The following is a 20,673-nucleotide window of genomic DNA, read 5'->3' on the forward strand; positions in this document are numbered from 1 at the left end:
CTTTCCTCTCACATTAAGAAGTTATTTAAGACTTCAAGGTTTGGAGATCTTTTTCGTAATTTTTTTTATGTGGTTCAAGATATTCACGTTTGTGTTTTTCGTGTTCCAATCACAGTGATCTTTGCAACAATATCTGATTATAGTATATGCAAAAACAGAAATATAGAGTAATTACTTTGAATATTAATGGGTTACTAAATCCGATTAAAAGAAGCAAACTTGTGGCTAAAATTAAAAGAGAAAACCAACAGATAATCTTCTGGCAAGAGACACATCTTTCTGATACAGAACATAGGAAATTAGAAACAATAGGATTTAGGTTTTTTTTTTCCTCATATAATAATGGTCGTAAACGAGGAGTAATGACATTAATCTCAAATGAAATCAACTTCCAATTAATTTCTAAGATTACTGATAAAGAAAGGCGATAAAACCTAATTAAAGGAACTATCAACCAAAACAAAGTTACATTAGTTAGTATATATAGACCACCTGAAAAAGACAAAGCATTTCTCAAAAAAATATTAAGTGTTATAGCCAAGAAGGCATCAGGAATGTTGATCTGTGGGGAGAGACTGGAATGAACAACTTCAGCCTAAATTGGACTCATCTTCTAATAAGCAAATTAGTCAAGAAACTAGACAAATAAGATATTTGATGAAATAATTAGGCTTGATAGATGTATGGAGAGACATATACCCTCTTAAAAAGGAATATACTTTCTTTTCTTCCACATGTCTCATTCTGGAATTGATTTTTTATTTTATTATTTTTTTTTTTTTAGCTCAGATCAACATAAAAATAAAAGACTGTAAAATAGGAACAAGGGACATCTCAGAGTATGCAGGAGTATATTTAACAGTTTACCTGGACAATAAACCCAAAAAGACATTTTGGCGATTTAACCCTAATCATTTAAATAATTAACATGTGTAGAAGATGTTAAAAAAAGAACTATAAGAATATTTAAAACATAATGATAATGGAGAGGTGTCACCTAGTATCATATGGGACGCAGCTAAAGCTGTTACACGAGGTAAACTTATAATGTGGGGATCAAGGGGAAAAAAAACTGAATTACATAAATAATCTAAATATACAACTTAAAGAATAAGTGACTAAATATGGTAATAAGAAAGATCCAGATATTTTAATAATAGAGTTAGGGTTAAATAAGTTAAAGCAGAGCTCAATAAAATGTTTGATGAGCAAGTACAAATAAAACTTACATTTTAAAATTTTATGAAAATGGTCCAAAAAAGCTCCTGGCATGAAGAATAGAGAAACGACAGGCAGAGAGGATGATATTTAAAATCAAAGATTACAAAACTAAAACGATATGTCATAAATTGGGGAAAATGCAACAGGCTATTCAAAAATACTATAAGGAATTATATACCTCAAAAGACAATATTGAACTTGCAAACATGCAAGCATTTTTACACACATTAGATTTACCATTAATTGGATCGATACAAAATAAAACCCATAACTCAAAAAAAAAAAAAAAAACTATAGAAGAAATAAGCAACGCTATATCAAAACTTAAAACATCTAAAATACCAGGCGTAGATGGCTTTTCTGCAGAATGGTATAAAATATTCAAAGAACAATTCATGTCAATGTTTTTTGAATGCTGTAATCATACCTTACATGAATAACATGTACATAACTTACATCTGATATAACAACATATAAGATATGTTGGAGTTCAAATCCCTGCATACCTATCAGATATCTATAAAATAAAATACTTCCCTATTACAGAAACCATAAAAAAGTTTTCGAACAGACGGCTCCTTCAACCTTTAGATCTATACAATTGAATAGATAATAAGGATGAATATATCACCAAGCCTACCTTTTCTGAATTGGAAGGTTTTCAACAACTTTCAAATATATATATATATATATATATATATATATATATATATATATATATATATATATATATATATATATATATATATATATATGTAACTTGGATAAACAAGACTTTTTCCATTACCTTCAAGTTAGACACTACTTCAATAAAAGCATAAGAGATTCAGAAGACATAAAAACAACAGGAGTGCAGGTATTTATAAATGCTTACAAAAAATAAAGATTAATAAAAAAACTAGTATCAAGAATTTATTCCTGTCTGACATTAACATAGAAACACTCAACAATGTGTATCAGACAGAAATGGGAAGGAGAAGCCAATATAATAATAGCAAATGAGGAATGGTTAACTATTTGGGAAACACAGATGATCACAATTAATTCATAGAGGGTATTTATTAGGAAAATGTAATCAGGTTCTTTATGACATCTAAAATAAAATACTTTTAAACTAGAGATCAAAATATGGTGAATGATGGAGAAAATGTGAAAATGATTGGCAGATCATTTCAAAATATTTTGGAACTGTAATATTATACACAAGATTTAAATAGAGATAAATCTAATTATGGGATTAATGTAATTTTTAAACTATGTACCTGAGAATTTACTCTGCAGAAATGCCAAAAATGATGTGTATCTTCTTAACACACTACTCACAACTAGCAAAAAGGCCATTATAAAGAAATAGCTCAAGGAAGATCCTCCATCTGTAGGTGAATGGTATGATATTGTTAAAGAGGTGTATGGCATAGAAGTACTGACATTTACTCTGAGACAACAAGCCTATACAATTTCTGCATACTGGGGTAAATGGTTGAGAAGAAAAGTCCTGTTTTAATTTCATTGTCGTGCTTTTATTGTTTACATGTTTGGAGCCTGTTGATCTTTGACACGTAACCCATTTTTTATTGCTCTGTTTGTTTTATTCTAAACTGTTTTGAAAAGGAAAAAATAAAAGTTGGCTCATGTATCATCATTATCCTGACACAAGCTCACAGCGTTCAGCATGTAGTTTTGCTGCTGTTAGATCAAAAACAACAGCTGCCATTCATGTTCAAACACTCCAAAAATAATTATATTAGCCTGTCTGTCTTTATAAATAATGTCTTACATTTTACAATGAAATCCGTCCAAAATAGATTGACTTTTTTCCCTTTGCTAAAATATATTCTTATTGTATTTGACTGTAATTATCTTTTTTAATTAGGCTTGCTGCCTTATTCTCTTCAAAGAGCAGCTCTCATACAGAGACCATTATTTCAGTGTTTTTTCCAGGATATTGTGGATATTTGTGGATTCCTTTTTTTTTTTTGTCTCGGCTGATCACATGGAAAAAGGAAAATGACTTTTCCCGGTCATTTTCCTTTTTTTTCTTATTTTTTTTTTAGCTATCATGTCATTTTCAGGTGAAGGGGAAAAAGTGTTGCACTTATCTGAAAAAGCTTCATATGTTTTAAATAATGAAGTGTATTTCTTTTTTCTTTTAAAGTATTGCACATTTTTAAATGAAATTATTTGAATGATTTGTTAAATATATGCCAAACACTGTGTCTTAGTTATTTTATTACTTTTATTTAATAAAAATTTGTTTAAAAAGCATAATATGAATCCACTGAAACAGAACTTTGTGACTCTGGGTCATTTCTGCAACTTTTTAATAAGAATGTGAAATAACAGCACATTAGAAGGCTGTATATGTAATAGTAATATCAAGTAATAACAACACTAAAGAAAATAAACAACTTCCAGTACACACAATGCAACCAAATGAACAAAATCTGAACATTAATCAAACAACATAGAGAAACATAGGTAATGAAGAATTAAGATGCCAGGTTAATTCTCAGCAGTGAGGTGCATGTCTGCTGACCTTAAAAGCCTTGGTAATCTGAAACAAAAAGAAGACGACAACCAGAAAGTGCACAATATTTTGTTTGAAACTTAAAGATGGATGGAAGGGAGGGTTAAGAGCAGTTTGAGCATACTTATCAGGCTGTAATTCCACATGTGTTGTACAGAATCCAGAGAGAGAGGAGAGAATATGGAGTAGCCTACTCACACTCTCACTATTGCATAAAGAAAACTTATGAGAAAAAAAGAGCAAAAGACAAGAGAAAATACAATTCTCTGGAAGTAAAGGTGAATGGTTTGTAAGGCCCTCTCATTCAGCCTATTACAACCAAGTCTCTATTTGGAGAGCAATGTAGTTGCTTGGCAGCGCAGAAAGAGTACTCCAGGGTGAGAAGAGCAGTGATGGTTGTCCAGAGAGAGAGAAGAGAATATGGCCAAGGGTGGAAACTTGGAGATGGACATGTTAGAAGTGAGTGAGTATGGGGGATGGAAAGATGTTGTTTTACATCCAGTCCAATTCCAACCCTTTCCCGGCAAAAGATCTCCTCTTTGAGCCATAATCATAGAATAACTCCTCATCACTCGAAATGTCTTTTGTAGCAATGAAGAGAATGATGTCTCTATCATTAAGGACATACAGCCTGGGCCGGATATTGGCTCTTTTGCTGGAGTGACGGATCAGGCGTCCATAATTGAACTTCATGGGATGGCACTGGCAACTTTCTTCATGTGCATCAATGCACATGGCTTCATGTTGCTTGTTCTTATAAAAAAAACAAATGGCCAGCTCTGATGGCGCTTGTCGAAGCTATTGCCATCCCACACTGCAAATTTTAGATAGTAGATTTAACTACCTTGGAGTTAAAATTAACACTCCCTCAGAGTTTATATGGGAACCACTATAAGTGTTAAAAATAACACTTTTGAAAGTGTTAACATTGTCAACACCAAGAGAGTGTTAATTAACAAATTCTTATTGTGTAAAATATCTGTTAAATTTCCGAAAAAATACCAGCAGCTGTGGTTGCCAGAATCTTTCTGTGAAAAACATGGAAGTTTTATATAACTGTATAAATTTACAAAATTAACCATATTTCATGAACTAACACATTGTTTATTTTACAAAATCGTAGCTTAGTGCACAAAAATATAAAGTCTTTAGATGCAATAATGTTTTCATGTGTGATTGCAATTAGTAAACAGATTTTGACTGCATTAGTAACTACACAGTTACCTTTAAAGAAAAGAAGTTGCTGCATAACATCAAATTTTCTCAGTTCATCTTGGTCTTGAACAGAGACGCTATTATCCTCCACAATGGTGACACAAAAACTGTTTTGCTGTTTTTCTTTCTTTTTTTTCATTTTTAGATTTTACGGAAAAATACCAGCAGCTGTGGTTGCCAGTAATCTGCTGTTTTTAACATTCATAAATTCAGTTTACAGAATATTTCTGTTAAAAGCACATTTAACAGTCTGTATTTTTTATCGATCTCACACTGCAAATTTTAGATTTGGTAGATTTAACAACCTTAGAGTTAAAATTAACACTCCCTCAGTGTTTATATGGGAACCACTATAAGTGTTAAAATAACACTTTTGAAAGTGTTAAAATTTTTAACACCCAGAGTGTTAATTAGCAAACTCTTATTGTGTAAAATATCTGTTAAATGTATGTCAAAATACTGGCAGCAGTGGTTGCCAGTAATCTGCTGTTTTCAACATTTTACATTCGTAAATTCAGTTTCCAGAATATTTCTGTTAAAAACAAATCCCATAGTCTGTATTTTTCATTCGAACACACGTAAGCCTTAAATTCCAGAGCAAAATCCTCACTAGTGTCCTCACTACAGAGGGCTGAACACTCAGACAGTGATGAAGTTAATGAGACAATTAAGTGTTTAATTAAAGGAGGATTGAGAATTGTTGATGAACAACTGTTAACAGCAGAATCACTGAAGGACAGAAAAACACAAGCCAAAACCAAAGCTGAAATCAACTGAGAAAAAAAAAAACTCTAAATAAAACAATAATCAATAAAAATAAAACAAATTACACAATAAAATTTTTTATTTTTCAACATCTTTAAAAAAAACTCATCAAATTAAACAACTTATCATGGAGCTTCACCTATTACTGACCTTTGACTTTATTTCTGTCACGTGAACAAAAGCTCTTAATAAAATGTCCGTTGTTCATTTGAAGTCACCATGATGGAGGACAGAGTCTGCTTTAGTCGGGCTCTTCAACTTCTTACTATAAATGTCTTTTATTTTGGCTGCTATAGATAGTGTTAATTACACTTTTGAACATATAGCATAGAAAGCTGAAGGAAAATTAAAGTGTCAGTCTGAAGAGATTATATATGATTTCATAGCCATCTTTTCCTGCTTGTTTTCTAATTCAATATGATATTAGTTATGTGTGAGAAATAAATAATATACTTAAATGAAACAACTGAAGCTTCAATAAAATAAAAATCAAGTAAAAAAAAAAAACACTACTGAAATATCACCTCCCAAAAACAACACAAAATACAGGAAAATAAAGAGATTGTACGAACATAAAGCTGCATAATTTATTCATGCTGCAATGCATGCTGGGAGCTTTGTACTATGCTGGCACCCAGCATGCATTGCGGCATGAACTATGCAGCTTTTTTTTTAGCAACCACAGTTGAGGTTCATATGCTGATTCTTGATGCCTGTGTGTCATAAAGCGCAAGCTGGAGCTTGAATGTTTAGTGCATGACACACTAATTATTAAGTGCATCCTAATTGTTTGTTAAATTTTCTATGAAGAGCAGCAGACTACCAGTAGTATTGTCCCATGCAGCTTTAATACAACTATATTTGCATATCTTTATGAATCAACTTAATAAACACCTGAAATTAAATCTATAACAATTAAGCATAAACAGTATAGTTTCTCTTGACCTTTCTTGCTATAACTGATGAGTTTTAGAAACACTGCTATAACAGTCAGAGAAACATTAGGATCTAAGAGTAAAGCTTCAAGAGCTCAAATAAGCAGCCTCTGATCTCCATGATGGTGAGGTCAAATGAAATATTTTTAATAAAAAAATATAAACCTCTGTTCATTGTCAAATATTCTTACAGAAATGAAGTCAAACTGTAATCAGTGAAGCTGCTTATGCTATTATTTAATTGAGTTGTTTAATCCTGTTTTAATTCAGTTGGTTTGGTGTGAGGCTGTGTCTGTAGTTTTATTTCTTCCTTCAATTTCTTCTTCCTTCAGTGATTGTGCTTGTTAACAGCAGGTGTTCAACAGCAGGTGTCTGAATTCACATATTTGTGGTCATTCGCTCTGTCTAGTGGACTAAACTAATTGACTAGTTTAAGGGCCAAGTGAATGAGGGTATGGCGAGATTTCAGACACTCTGATTAGTTTCTCAAATACAAGGGTTTTCTACAAAGGTAAATACATGTTACTCTGTGTGACAAGGTGGCAAATCAGCTTCTAACGCCGAGAGGGTTATTTTACCTTTATCTAACTCTACAATTTTAACACTTTACTCTGAATTACCACAACACTTGAAATTTAACACCAATGAATTTGCTGTGCATCTTCATGGCTAACCAGCTCGCCGTGGTATTCACAGACAACCTCCCCGATCTGAAAGGGTCTTTTGGTGAAAACACCATCGCCCTTGTCAGGGACGGGCCTGACAGTCAGTCCTTTCCAGCGTTGAGACAAAATAATTTTTTTCACAAAGCTGCTGTCGATGTCCAAGTCCAACCTGGCAACAGGTTTCCACTGCTTCAGAACCACTGCAGCCTGTGGGACGTTTGATGTCCACCCTTGTTTGTCCATCCAGCGGTTTATTTTGGACTCTGATGGCTGCTGTCCAGCAAAGTGTTCTAGAAACACAAAACACATCAGTATTTGGCTATTCTCACTCAATTCCCCTGTTTGTGTCATTAATCATCTGTATACTCACCGAGAGCATGCTGTTCACGCAGCTTGAGCTGCTCACTACGCCAGCGGTCATAGCAGTGCCTCTCATGTTCTGAGCCACACAGCTCAGTCCTGCGTGCCCTTTTTGGAGGAGGCCCCTCCAGAGTCACTGGACAGAACTGCTCAAGAGTTTTGTAGGCCGTCTGTTCGTCCACCCTTGTCTCACAGCAGGAAGCTTTACTGGACCTTTGTCTATAAGATCATAAAAAATAAATATTGAAGGAAGGAAAGGCAAGGCCGTGGGTTGCAAATTTAAAAATAAGGATCATCTCAGTTGTTAGATGCTTACGGTGTTTTCCCAGCGAGCTGATCTAGCACACTTAGAGCCAGAAACGGATCTGAAGATGTTCCCCTCATGTAGTTTCTTTCAGCTGCCACATTTCTCTCCACTTCTGACAGGCTTTGTGCTGCTGCCTCAAATGCTCTCTGGGCATCGCCACACGTCACACTGGGAAGACTGTATCTGAAACACAAGGCATCGTAAGAAGGCAAAAAGTGGACGGATGAACATGTAGAGTTAAAGACAGGTGTAATGTTGCTTACTTGTCATGTAGTCTTTTTAAGTCGTTGGAGGGATTATAAATCGATCTCCCACTACTTGACACAAAAAATGAATCAACTGCCACATCATCGTCGGTGTGGTTTTCTTGCAGCATTACTGGCCGCACCTCATTGAAGTACAAGTTGAACCACTAGTCAAAGAAAGGAAAAAATAAGTCTAAATTTGACACAATACATTTATTGCTGTTATGATATAAAAGACAATATAAACGTACAAGTTCCTGTTCGTGTGACAATGGTACTTTGTGCTCCTTCACTGCAACACAGACACCATTCTCTATCCGGCTTCTCCCCTCCCAATCCTCAACCTGCAAACAGACAGTTTTGCACATTGATGAAGCATATAAGAACAAAGAAGACAATGTACGGAAAAACAAACACTTACAGTCATGTGTGTCACAATTCCAGGCCGCTGGACTAGCTTCAGCATGATAACAGCCTCCAGGTAGTACAGGACGAGCAGCTGTTCATTTTTAGTCAAACAGTCCCCTGTGATGGCTCCTGGACCCTGCATTTTGCATATCACGGCCTGGAAATCTTTGAATGCAGCCTCCAAAACAGCAAGGCAGTCCTTTGGCAAAACTTCTTTGCCACAACCAAACTCTGATTTTTTTGCTGTGACCTCCATGCTCACTTCTTTGGACATGCCACTCTGTATTCCATACAGCACATCCATAAAACTCTCACAGTCCTGGAACAAAGCTGGATTGTTGTGGCGAATGTCCGTGGAGGTAATAATGTATTTCATGAACCTTGAAAAGAGATCAACATTGGGTTTGTTACAGTCAGAACACAGCACAGCTGACATGATTAGTTAACATGTACATGGCACACTTGTGGTGGTTCCACATTACTGACCTCTTGAGACTCTTCGAGTAGTTGAACACTGTCCATTTTGAGAACTTTGTATCTGACAAGATGTTAAAGTACTCTCGCACTTTCTCCACCCGCCGAACAAACATCAAGTTTGGCTCAGTGGGGTCCATGTAATGCAAGAACCTGGACACTGTTTCCACCTGAAAGCACACATTTAACAATAAAATAAACTGTACTGCATAAAACAACACCCACTCACTCATTTTTACATGTATAATTTCACTTGAACTTACTACTTGTTTGCTGTTTTTATATCCTAGATCAGTGTAAAGGTACTTGTTAAATCCTGCTAGAAGGGGGTGGTCAATGGAGTGCTTGTTGTATAAGCCTTTTTTGACCATCTTCACCCTCACGGAAGAGGTCCACATCGGTCCACCAGTGCTGAAATAGAAAAGCAGGTGATCAAAATGACTTTGTATATTAAAGAGAAGTCATATCCGCAGTGTATATTTACTTTCTGGGAATGCTGATATAAAAGTATACCTCTGATAGTACTCTCCCGAGCTCTCGTCGGATAAGGACTCATTTGGAGGCTCCAATGAACTTTCTGCACCTTCTCCAGAGGCACAGAAGATGTTGTCGACCGAGCTGGTTCCGGGAGGACTGAAGGTAAGTTATTAATCACCAACCCCTTTGACTGCATCTCCGCAATCATCCTAAAACAAGGAACATAAAATAAGGTCAAATAAACAATACCAAAAATGTATGTTTATTATTATATGCAGATGTTAGATTTGAAGTCCGATACATCAAATAAGATAAGCACAACTGAATACAAACCTGGCCAGAGGATTAGTAGAGTCCAATATGTCACAAATTTTTCCAAACTCCCAGAAACGTCCTTTGTGACAGAATTCGGACAACTCCTTCTTGGCCTCTTTAACGACTCTCTCTGCCTCTGTGCTGTTCCTCATACACACCTTCCTGAGATGCCCAGGAAGAGAGTGAGGAGCCTTTTTGCACACAGGACAGAGGAAAAACATCCTGCTGTGGAAGGATCTGTGTGGATAATAAAATCAAAATGTTATAAAATGAAGAGACCAAGAGCAGCTTTGGTAAGGTTTGGGGTCCACCACACCCCACCCCCAACTCCAGGTACAGAAACAAAGAAATGAGCACACAAACACACACAGCAATGTCTGCTGGATATTTTGATTAGAGTTTTAAGACAAAGCTTAATTTCATATTAATATAATACTGTTACTAACCATATTATTTAAAACGTATTTAATAATATGACATTTATTATGAGAGAAGAATAAAATTGTCTCAATTATTTCTTAAACAAGATTATACCAGCAGTTAGGATTTACAAGTCAAATATAAAATAACAACACAACTAGTGTACAAACTGCTCTCCTCTCACAAATATCTGTCCTCTTCAGAGGTTTTCTGATCTTCTAAATTTAAAAGTTTTTTTAATTATCTAGAAGAACTAAGTTCTAAAAGACTCTTTAGATTTTTAAAGATTTGACTTCCACAAACTAACTCCACTGATAAAATGATACAAGCTAAACTGAGTTTAAGAAGCCTGCTGCATAAGGCGTACTGACTAAATGTACTTACTGTTTAGACGCCATTTCTGATGTTGAAATGTGAGTTCTGTCCACTGGTAAACGCAGCAAGCTGTAGCTGAAAATGATGTAACTGTAACTTTACTGAGATGAGATGGGCCTCTTTAACCTGAGCTGGCAGCAGATCAACAGCCTATCAGGAGACAGCATCCAACAGCAGCCCAATCTGCCCATCCCCAGGTGTTAATGGCCCAAAAGGAGCAGAAACAACTTTAAAACAGTTACTACAACTGATCTAGGCAAATGTTTCGGTGTATTTAAAAATATAGAGTCTTTCTTCTGACTATGAGTACTTTTATATTTCACCACAGATGCAGGAAAATATATTGTCCTAAAGTACGAAACAGTACACATGCAAGGAAAATCTATTTAAATATACACAATTCATGTGAAAATATACATATAAAACAGAAAAAAAAACAAAAAAACAAAACATAAAATACAGTACAAGGATAAAATAAATCAAGTTAAATGAAAGTCAGCTGTTTAGTTTCCATTCAAAGATAAAACCTAAAATAATTATATATTTTATTTTCAGTAATAATGGATAATTGTGTTTTGTGTGTGTGTGTGTGTGTGTGTGTGTGATTTTAAATAAGACAACAATTAAGTAAAAAAAAAATTGAACAGTAAAACTGATTAACCATTTGCTTTGTAAGATTGTGTTGTTAAAGCCTCCTGAGAGAGCATGTAGAAGATATGAACAGTCTTACAGTTAATAGTGATTTCTGATGAAGTATACAATTATAAGAGTTTGTGTTAGGCTCTTGAATTTCACCAAATAAAAATAAAGAGAGAAAGACTTGTAACACATTTTAGTGTAGATTTATACTTGGTTTGGTGATAGATACAATGAATAAAATAGAATATAATTGTATTTTCTGATGGATGTCTGCTCTAGGATCGAGTCACACATATCCTTTCTTATGTCTTTATGATTATTAATAAAGTTGAATGTTTAAGAGCCTTGATTATATGATGACTATGATGTCCTCCCTCTTTAGAGTAAATCTGGAGTTATACGTGTCTGATTGTTTTTCTGTATGCCGAATCATTTGTTTCCTCAGGATCTACCCAGCCAGGTCAGAGGTCATGGAGACCTCTCGAGTGGACCTGGAAGAATAGGAAACAACTCTTTCCTGAGTTATTCGCCACTTCAATTTAAATCTTTTAAAATTAATTTAATTACTTTGTATGTAAGCTGCCAGTTTGGATGTTAAATGTATTTTTAATATATATTATTCCTATATTGTTACATATATGTAGGAACAAAATATATTGTTAATAATATACATATTTACTGTACATACACATTTTATTGAAACATATTTTTTCTCACATGAATACTGATCTAAACTCTCAATTGTAGGCCGGTGTGGGTGTTAATGTTACTAATTTGCTAATGTTGCTGGGTGATGGAGGTATGAATAGTCTCGTTAGCAACTTGTTGTTCTTACATGAATACTGATCTGAACTCTTAATGGCTGGAGTGAGTGTTAACGTTTCTGATTTGCTCATGTTTTGCTGTGGATAAATGAATGGTCTCGTTAGAAAGTTATGGTTCTAAATCATAATGTTGGTGCATTTGTGGTAATAGTCAAATGCAAGCTTTCCCGAATTACTGCCAGAATTATATAAAAAACAAAAAAACAAAACTGTTTTGTGTTGTTGACCTGTTGGTCGAGGCTAATACAATTACTCCTGTGTTTTCCATTGTACACATAGACCGGTATAAGATTCTGGTATGATGACCTTGGATAAAAAAATTAGTATCTCAATATTGTGATTACTGCTCTAAAATATATTCTTTTTAAATGTATAAAAAACAAAACCTTTTCCCTTTTGAGTACAATATATTTTATTTTGAGAAACATTTAAGTTTTTTGGAATAGTGCGGATGGTAATAGTAAAGAATGAAAATGAATTATTGACTTCTGCTGTCTTTAATAGCTTCAAAAACTTCTTTACATTTTAAAATGGAATCTTTGTATATCTTTTGTGCTGGAGATACTGTTGTCCTAAAAAAAAAAAAAAAAAAACGTTATTAAAAAAAAAAAAAAAAAAACTTTACATACACCGTATGAACGATACAGCAGAAACCTTTGGCAGTTTTAAAACCTTGACTTTTCCAAACTGCGGTATACATTGAAAATGATTACTGTCCTTTGTCTATTCCATTGTATTGAAACATTACACAAATGTGTGTGTGTGTGTGTGCGCATAACTATGTAAACCAAACCCTAACACATACACACACACATTTTAATTTCTAATCTATTGTGTGTGTGTGTGTGTGTGTGTGTGTATAAACCAATAGATTAGAACAGAGAATGTGTGTATGTGTTAGTTAGGTTTACATGGTTATGCAAATAAGTTAAGAGGCTTTTAGTCATTTACTGAATTTAGCATTTTTTAGAATAACGCCACAGAATTATTTTAAGTTAATTTACCATTTTAAATAACTGTGTCGTGTCGTAGTCTTAGAATATCATAAATGCATTGGAGAATAATTGAGGTATGACTGAATCAAGGCAAGTGGTAATATGTGTGGCACATAACAAATTGACTTGAGTTTCTGTGGTGTCCGAGCGCCATTTGCTGGTTGATATCGATAGCGGAAAGTGTTGCTTTCAATTTCACTTTCATTTGGAAATAAACAGCATTAAAGGGTTGTGCTAATAGTTTAGATATTTCCATCAAGGGTAATACCCTGTAAGCACCATTTTGTGTAAACTGATTTGATAAATGTAACGATTTTTTCTGTTAAGGAATAGTTTTGTTTTGTATAACTGCTCATTCATGATGGCTGATTTCATCAGTAGAACATTATTATGTGATAAAACACACTGCACAAGATTTATATGAGAGAGTCAAAGAGATTTATTTCATTTTCAAGACAAAATCAAGACAAAAAAGACAGATCTTCAAACTGCATCTGTGGTTATGTTGCTGACTGAACAGTCAGGCAGCCAGTGTTAGTGAGGCCAGTACAAACTATTTTCTTTATAATTGTCGTTTTAAATGTCATTTATTCTTGTGATTCAAAGCTGCATTTTCAGCATGGAGATCTGCTGTTTTTCTATGATCTGATGTTATTGGTACAAAATCACTAACAATTATTCTTACAATTATTAAAAAGAAAGTTCAAAGTAATAATTTGTTTAACATTGCAGGATTTTTTAACATTGTACATGTATTAATAATGTTTAAAGTATTGCAAACTATTTAGAAAATTATTATTTTGAACTTTCATTTTTATCATTTTCACAAAACACAGATGGATATTTAAAATTCAATGTAAGAGATTTACCAAACAGCTTTATTACAGAAAGTAAGTTAAATAAATTACAGTAAAAACAACTTAGTTACTGAATTGTTCATTTAAACTGACTTTAATTCATTGTAAATCCTTGATGATATAATTAGAAATAGAAAGATTATTTAGAATGATGGAGTAACAGCCACCTTTATTTTAAGCAGAAAAAGTTATTCTCAGTTTATCTAAAACCAGTAAAGCTTGGCCATGAATTAAATTGACTTGAAGCTCTTTAGTTGACTAAGAAGTTCTACAGTGAACTACTGAATACACCTTTTTAAGTTCACAGCTGTCACAGTCAGACCAGGTAGCCTTCCTGATTCCTCATCTGGTCATCGTCCTGTTCGTCTTTGTTTCTGTTCCAAGACCCACCACTGCAATGAAAATAACCCCCCACTGCACCCACAATAACCCAGCACTGCTAGCACAGTAAAATAGCATGGTTGTCTTGCACCCATTTGTTCAAGACTTTGAAACTCTTGAAACTCATGGTGTATACATTGAACAGTTAGGAGATTGTGTGAAAGGAAGTGTATTGTCATCTGATAATCTAGGTGCTCATTCCATTTGCAGGATTACAGGAGTAATACATACATGCAATTCAGATTTCCTATATGTTTTGCTGACAGATAATTTAGAATACTGCAGCATAATTGTTGTAAATGTTTGATATTTCTAAATGTAAAATAAAATATCTAACATTTCTGCACACTTCTGTACACATTTAAACATTCATATTTTTTTACTGTAGGCTCATTACAGTTGCCAGCACAATGTTCATGTTCGATCAGGCACGGCTTGTCAACGACAGCTGTCAAAAAACACATCCTGTGGGGCAAAAGATGGTTTGCACTTTGTTAAAGACTGTAGACAAACGGGGAGGATCAAGTAGGTGAGTTAGAAATGTCAAAGTTGACTAATAAGTTTTTTTTAAAAGTTTCTTTGTGTGATTTGTTTTTATTTTTCAGGAACAAGGATCCCCATATTCCCACTTACTCAACCTCTGTGCGCTTGTACAATGTGCATTGAGGCACAAGGATGTAGGGGTCACTGTAGTTGCCACCACCGCAAGAGTTAACGCTGTAGAGATGCCACCATGTCAGAGTCTGAGCTGCCAGTTGCCACCAGAGCTATTGCTGCCACATGCACCAGAGGTACTGTAAACAGACCGCTCACAAAGCCTCAACCACAGTCAGACCCATTCCAGCAAAACTGCCAGAGCCTGTGGGGCTAGAGCTGGCAGATCTGCTGCTGCCATAGCCAACGCTTCCAGAGTAACTGATGCCACCAAACGAGCTCCAAGATTGGCCACCTCTGCTAAAGCCAAGTAGCCTATCAGAGCCACTCTACCTATTTCTAAAGTGAGGACAATTTATGCTTTATAAATCCCTAATAAATGACAATTAAAGGCTCAGTGTTATTTTTTCATTTATGTGTCTTCAAATGATTAGAAATGAATAAAGTCATGTTTTTTTCCCTGTTTAGAAGATAACTGAGCCTTTAATTGTCAGTTATAAGGGATTTATAAAGCATAAATAGTACTCACTTTAGATTAGGTCACAAAACTGGATGAAGTTAAATTACTAAAGCATTTATTAACATACAAATTAACTATTAGTATATGCCTGTATAATAAGATATATAAATGTTACTTTGAATGGTTTATTAATTATTTACTTATACATTCTGAATGATCTTTAAAAGCCACAAAGTACTCTCAAATAATTGGTTTGTAAATGATACAATACTTAAGTAAAAATTAAAAAAAATATTATTAACAAAGTATGAAAATACAATCATTAAGCACATTATAGATGAGCTTATAAATCAAGAATAGAGCATTTGTATCTGTAGTTACAAACTGCTTACTAACATCTGTTAATGTAGAGTTAATGCTTAACAAATGATGAATTAAATTTGCTAATGCTTAATAAATAATTCAAAGAGTGTAGTTATTTTAAAGTGTTACCAAAGTGGGCATCCTTTATTTAGTTTTTTTATAGGAGGGCTCTAACAATGAATATTATTCCTGTCCAACTGATTATTCTCATTTTCTGGTCAGAAAAGTACATTAAAGGTAAAACAAAAGGTACTGTGAGAGGAATCATATATGATCATATATAATAATTGAAAGCCCAGCAGAACATATGTTGGTCCCATTTGCAGTTATTAAACATCTAAACTCTAATAGGTATAGTTCAATGTACTTGTGCTTTAGTTGATTTTTATCTGATATGCAGATTCTGTGCAGTGTTGGGTAAGTCACTCTGAAAACGTTATTCATTACTAATTATTACTAATTATCATTTAAAAATAAATACAATTTTATTTTAAATAACTTTTTTTATTCAATTTAATTAAAAACAATTACTCATTAAGTCATTTATTACTCCATATTATAAAAGAAAAATCCACAAATCCCAAAGCATAGACAATAGAAATAAATCTTTTAATTCTTTAAATTTGAGTAAATTTGGGCTTTCTTTACGATAGAGTTGATGTGAATGTCCCACTGCAGATCCTGAGACATGGTGATGATACTAGAATGTGATGATGAACATGGAAATGTCTGAATCCTGTCTGAATCTCTGTCAAATCTTGAATCAACTGTAGAGAAATCCAGCAGCTCAATGAATAAAGGAGAAATGAAGTGTGACGTTTGTTTCTGCTCTTCTGATCTTCTTCTTCATGATTTGACTTGAACTGAACAATAAAAACACATTTATTCCAGTATTTATTGATCTGTTCATGTTAGTTGATGACAGTAAAGTTGTTCTCTGTTGGTTCTTGTTGACTCTCAGTGCATTAACTGATGTTCACAAGCACAACTGTGGATTAATAATGCTTAATAAAGCAAATAAATCAAGCTCAGTAATGTCTGTGTCCAGTAATAAGCCTGTAACTCTTGACTAGATGAGGAGTTTTCAGTGTTGGATTGACTAAAGTAGGAAAACACACAGTTTAGCTGAAGCTTTCCTGCTGCGCTCAGAGAAATAAAGGCTTCTGCTCCATCAAGACCAACACAGAGACACTGAGGAGGAGCTTCTGAACACAGACCAGATGCTCTCTCAATCACAACACACACAGCACACACACATTCAGCACGTCTGTGGACACATCTGCACATTCAGCCACTGTTACACACGCACACACACACACACACACACACACACACACACACACACACACACACACACACACACACACACACACACACACACACACACACACACACACACACACACACACACACACACACACACACACATCTCTGTGTGTATTCTAGTTCAGTTCAGTTATGGTGTCACTGTACATGGAGTCAGTCTACAGCTAAAGTTCTCTACAGTTGTATAGCCGCGGGGTTTAATATGTTTATTTTATTCTCTACAGATATATTTCCTATGAATAATGTTTGTCTATATTTTATTTCTTATTTTATTCAGTAATTTATTTCTCATCTGTAATCTTGTTGTCTTTAAGGTCATGGCTGGTCGTATAAGCAATTCACTGGATATTGTCTTGTGTATGAGTTTGTATTTGATAAAGAAAACTGAATTTTAATGTAAAGTCAAATGAGATATTGAATAAAACAACATTTCAGCTGAAGTTAAAGTCTTATTTTCTCTTGATTCTTCATCTTTATTAACACTTGATGTGATTCTCCCTTGTATATTCACTGGGTTCAGCTTATTTTGTGTCTAACAGTAATATTCTGTGCTAGTTTCAGCATCCAGATCATCTTGAGTTGCTTGTTATATCAGTTCCAGCACTGACTGATCTAATGTAGTGTAAAGTGTCCTATAGAATATATGAACTAACACAGAGATCTGTAAGTGCTGTATTCATATAGACCCATAATGTTATCTACATTCTTATTTTATAGCTCCAATACTCATTTGTTTTCTTAAAACTTTCTCGAAATCTTCCTTCAACACACTCGAGCTCAGAGAAGCTGCACAGATATCTTCAGCTCCAGTGTTGTCTCGAGGACACGCCCACAGTCAGGAGAATCTCATGAATACTAATGTCAGCGCCATTTCAGGATATACCCCACCCAGCACGAGACGTCATTTCGACGTCGTTTTTTGGGCTAAATCAAGTCGGCCCGTCATAGACTTTATTTAGCCCAAATTTCGACGTCGAAAATTGGTCTGTATTTGGTCCGTCGGATTTGGTCTAAACATAGACCAAATATCGACGTGGTCTTTGTTTTGTCCGTCGGATTTGGTCTAAACAAAGACCAAATATCGACGTGGTTGTATTGCCCGTCGGATTTGGTCCAAACATAGACCAAATATCGACGTGGTCTTTGTTTTGCCCGTCGGATTTGGTCCAAACATAGACCAAATATCGACGTGGTTGTTTTGCCCGTTGGATTTCGTATATAAACATAGACCAAATATCGACGTGGTCTTTGTTTTGTCCGTCGGATTTGGTCTAAACATACACTGTAAAAAATTGCTGTTAAAAAACGGTCAGATTCTACGATAAAATACTGTTTTTTCACTAAAACAGTAATATTCTGTTAAAAACAGTGCTTTCTGGGTAACATTTTTGTTTTCGAGAAAGTAACCAACTGCAGAAAACTGTGAGCTAACAGAGTTCAGATTCGATGTTTTGAAGTCTGTGTTTGAAATCACGCTTTGTGTCCTTGTTCACTATTTCATACACTAGTTAACTAATATAGTTCACCTGACAGTTTTAATGAACACTAATGAGTGAATTCAGACACTGATGAACACCTGCTGTTAATAATTACAATTACTGAAGAAAATAAACAAGAAACACAAACAGTGACTTGAGTTACAACATTAAATAAAATAAAATAAAATAAAATAAAACACCTTCAGTCTCAGCAGAGGATCATTAAACAACTCCACAAACAACAGCAGACACACTTATTACTGACTGATTTGACGTCCATACAATTCTCATTGAGATCCAACAGAAATTAAGGTGTTTTTTGTGTCACCGTAATGGAGTGAGGGGCTGATTTAGTTGGGTTCTTCACCCTTGAACTCATTTAAGAAGACTTTCCAACTGCTGTAATACAGAGTTTACAAAACGTTTGTACTATAGCAATAAAGTTGGGAAGTCAATAAATAGAGAAATCTATTTATCTGAAATTAGTTCTGATAAATGTTTTGGTGTAAATCTGGATGAAGGGCCTCATGCAATAGATTTTATGCTTAGTTGCAGGTATTAATTTAATTAATGAGAAGTGGAAACAGAAAAGATACCTCTGAAATTACTTAACAGTTAAAAAATAACATACATGTCATTCATGTTCATGTCAGTTATGACAAATACACACCCAGACCTCATGAATCTGACCTTGTATCTCAACAATGGTAACATCTCGAATGTTTCATGCTGCAATGCATGCTGGGAGTGGCACTGTACAAATATCCCAGCATGCATTGCGGTATAAATAAATGTTGTATAATGGTCTAACGGTTTTCTTTATTTGTGTTTGATTCTGCTGTTGTTTATGTTTAGACTTTCAGTTGCCTGTTTGTGAGTTAAACTGTTAATTTTGTTAAATTTTGTTAAATTTGTTGTCACCATTATTGAGGTTCATATTCTGATTATTGATGTCTCTTTGAGTGCGATTTACACCATAGAGCAGTGTTATTGTCCAAGATATTCTTAAAAACTTCCAGAAATCATTGCAATATATATACATATAATGTAAAACAATAGATTTAACATTGAATAGGAGCAGTGCATTTTATAATACTAAATGAGAACAAACTCTGCCATTTAATAGCAATATGAACATCACCAGATCTTATTTAGGTTTTTGGCTGGCTTGCCTCAACAAAGGAGCTTTTTAAACAAAGTTCTTAACAATTGCAGCAGCCAAGATAAATAAATGTTAAAAATGACAGGGCTAAGAGCCCAACTAAAGCAAACTCTGTTCTCCATGATGGTGACGTAAAACTTTAACTTTTTCTCAAGAAGAACTTTAGTAGATGTTATACAAAAATACATGTATTAAGTAATAAGCGTAGCTGGTGATGATGTTTGTAGAGTTGTTTAATCATCTGCTGATCATTTAAATGATTTAATCATTTGTTGTTCTTCAGGTTATTTCATTATAAAGCTGTGACTAAAGTTTTGTATGTTCTGTTCTTGTTTTTTCCCCTTCAGTATTTCTTCATTTGTTCATTGTTAATCCTCAATTATCATTTAATTAGTCAGTTAATTAATGAATTTACTTCAGCTTTGCTCCATGTTTCTTGAACACTCAGTAGTGTGGACACTTCAATTAAAACTGAAGTATAGGCTCTGGGGTTTAAAGGGTTAAAGGTGTGAGAGGTAAAAACGCTGTGTAAAAATGTATTTTAACAGTAATATACTGTTAATTTACACAACGGAAGTAGACTGTAAAAAAACAGTATATTGCTGGCAACCACAGCTGCCAGTAGATTACTGTTAAATCAAGGAAAAACAGTATTTTACTGTAAAACCTGAAGCTAATTTCTTCTGTGTGTCACCGTTGTGGAGGAGAGTAGAGCTAGTGTATGAGTTAAAGATGAACAATGAACTGCTGATGTTATTCTGCATGTTTCTTTATTTAAAGATAGCGGCTGTTTAGTGGCTGATGCAGTCAGAATCTCTCTGGTGA

The 20,673-nt window shown here is 34.3% G+C and overlaps 1 long non-coding RNA gene and 1 pseudogene across 2 annotated transcripts in view; both read right to left on the bottom strand.

Annotated features, from left to right (window-relative positions):
- Positions 1–20,673, bottom strand: part of LOC147845100 (uncharacterized) — a 122,631-nt gene that overhangs the window by 90,539 nt on the left and 11,419 nt on the right. The window lies entirely within an intron of this gene.
- LOC141381806 (uncharacterized) lies at positions 4,243–10,803 on the bottom strand (annotated as a pseudogene). The gene is made up of 12 exons (XR_015483329.1): positions 10,719–10,803; positions 9,933–10,151; positions 9,636–9,808; positions 9,386–9,533; positions 9,135–9,292; positions 8,662–9,028; positions 8,492–8,584; positions 8,259–8,407; positions 8,005–8,178; positions 7,699–7,907; positions 7,323–7,618; positions 4,243–4,562 (listed from the first exon to the last, which is right to left on the bottom strand). The product of XR_015483329.1 is annotated as an uncharacterized LOC141381806 (transcript).

Source organism: Danio rerio, chromosome 4 (assembly GCF_052040795.2).
Source record: "Danio rerio strain M-AB ecotype USA chromosome 4, GRCz13ab, whole genome shotgun sequence".
Taxonomy (NCBI): domain Eukaryota; kingdom Metazoa; phylum Chordata; class Actinopteri; order Cypriniformes; family Danionidae; genus Danio; species Danio rerio.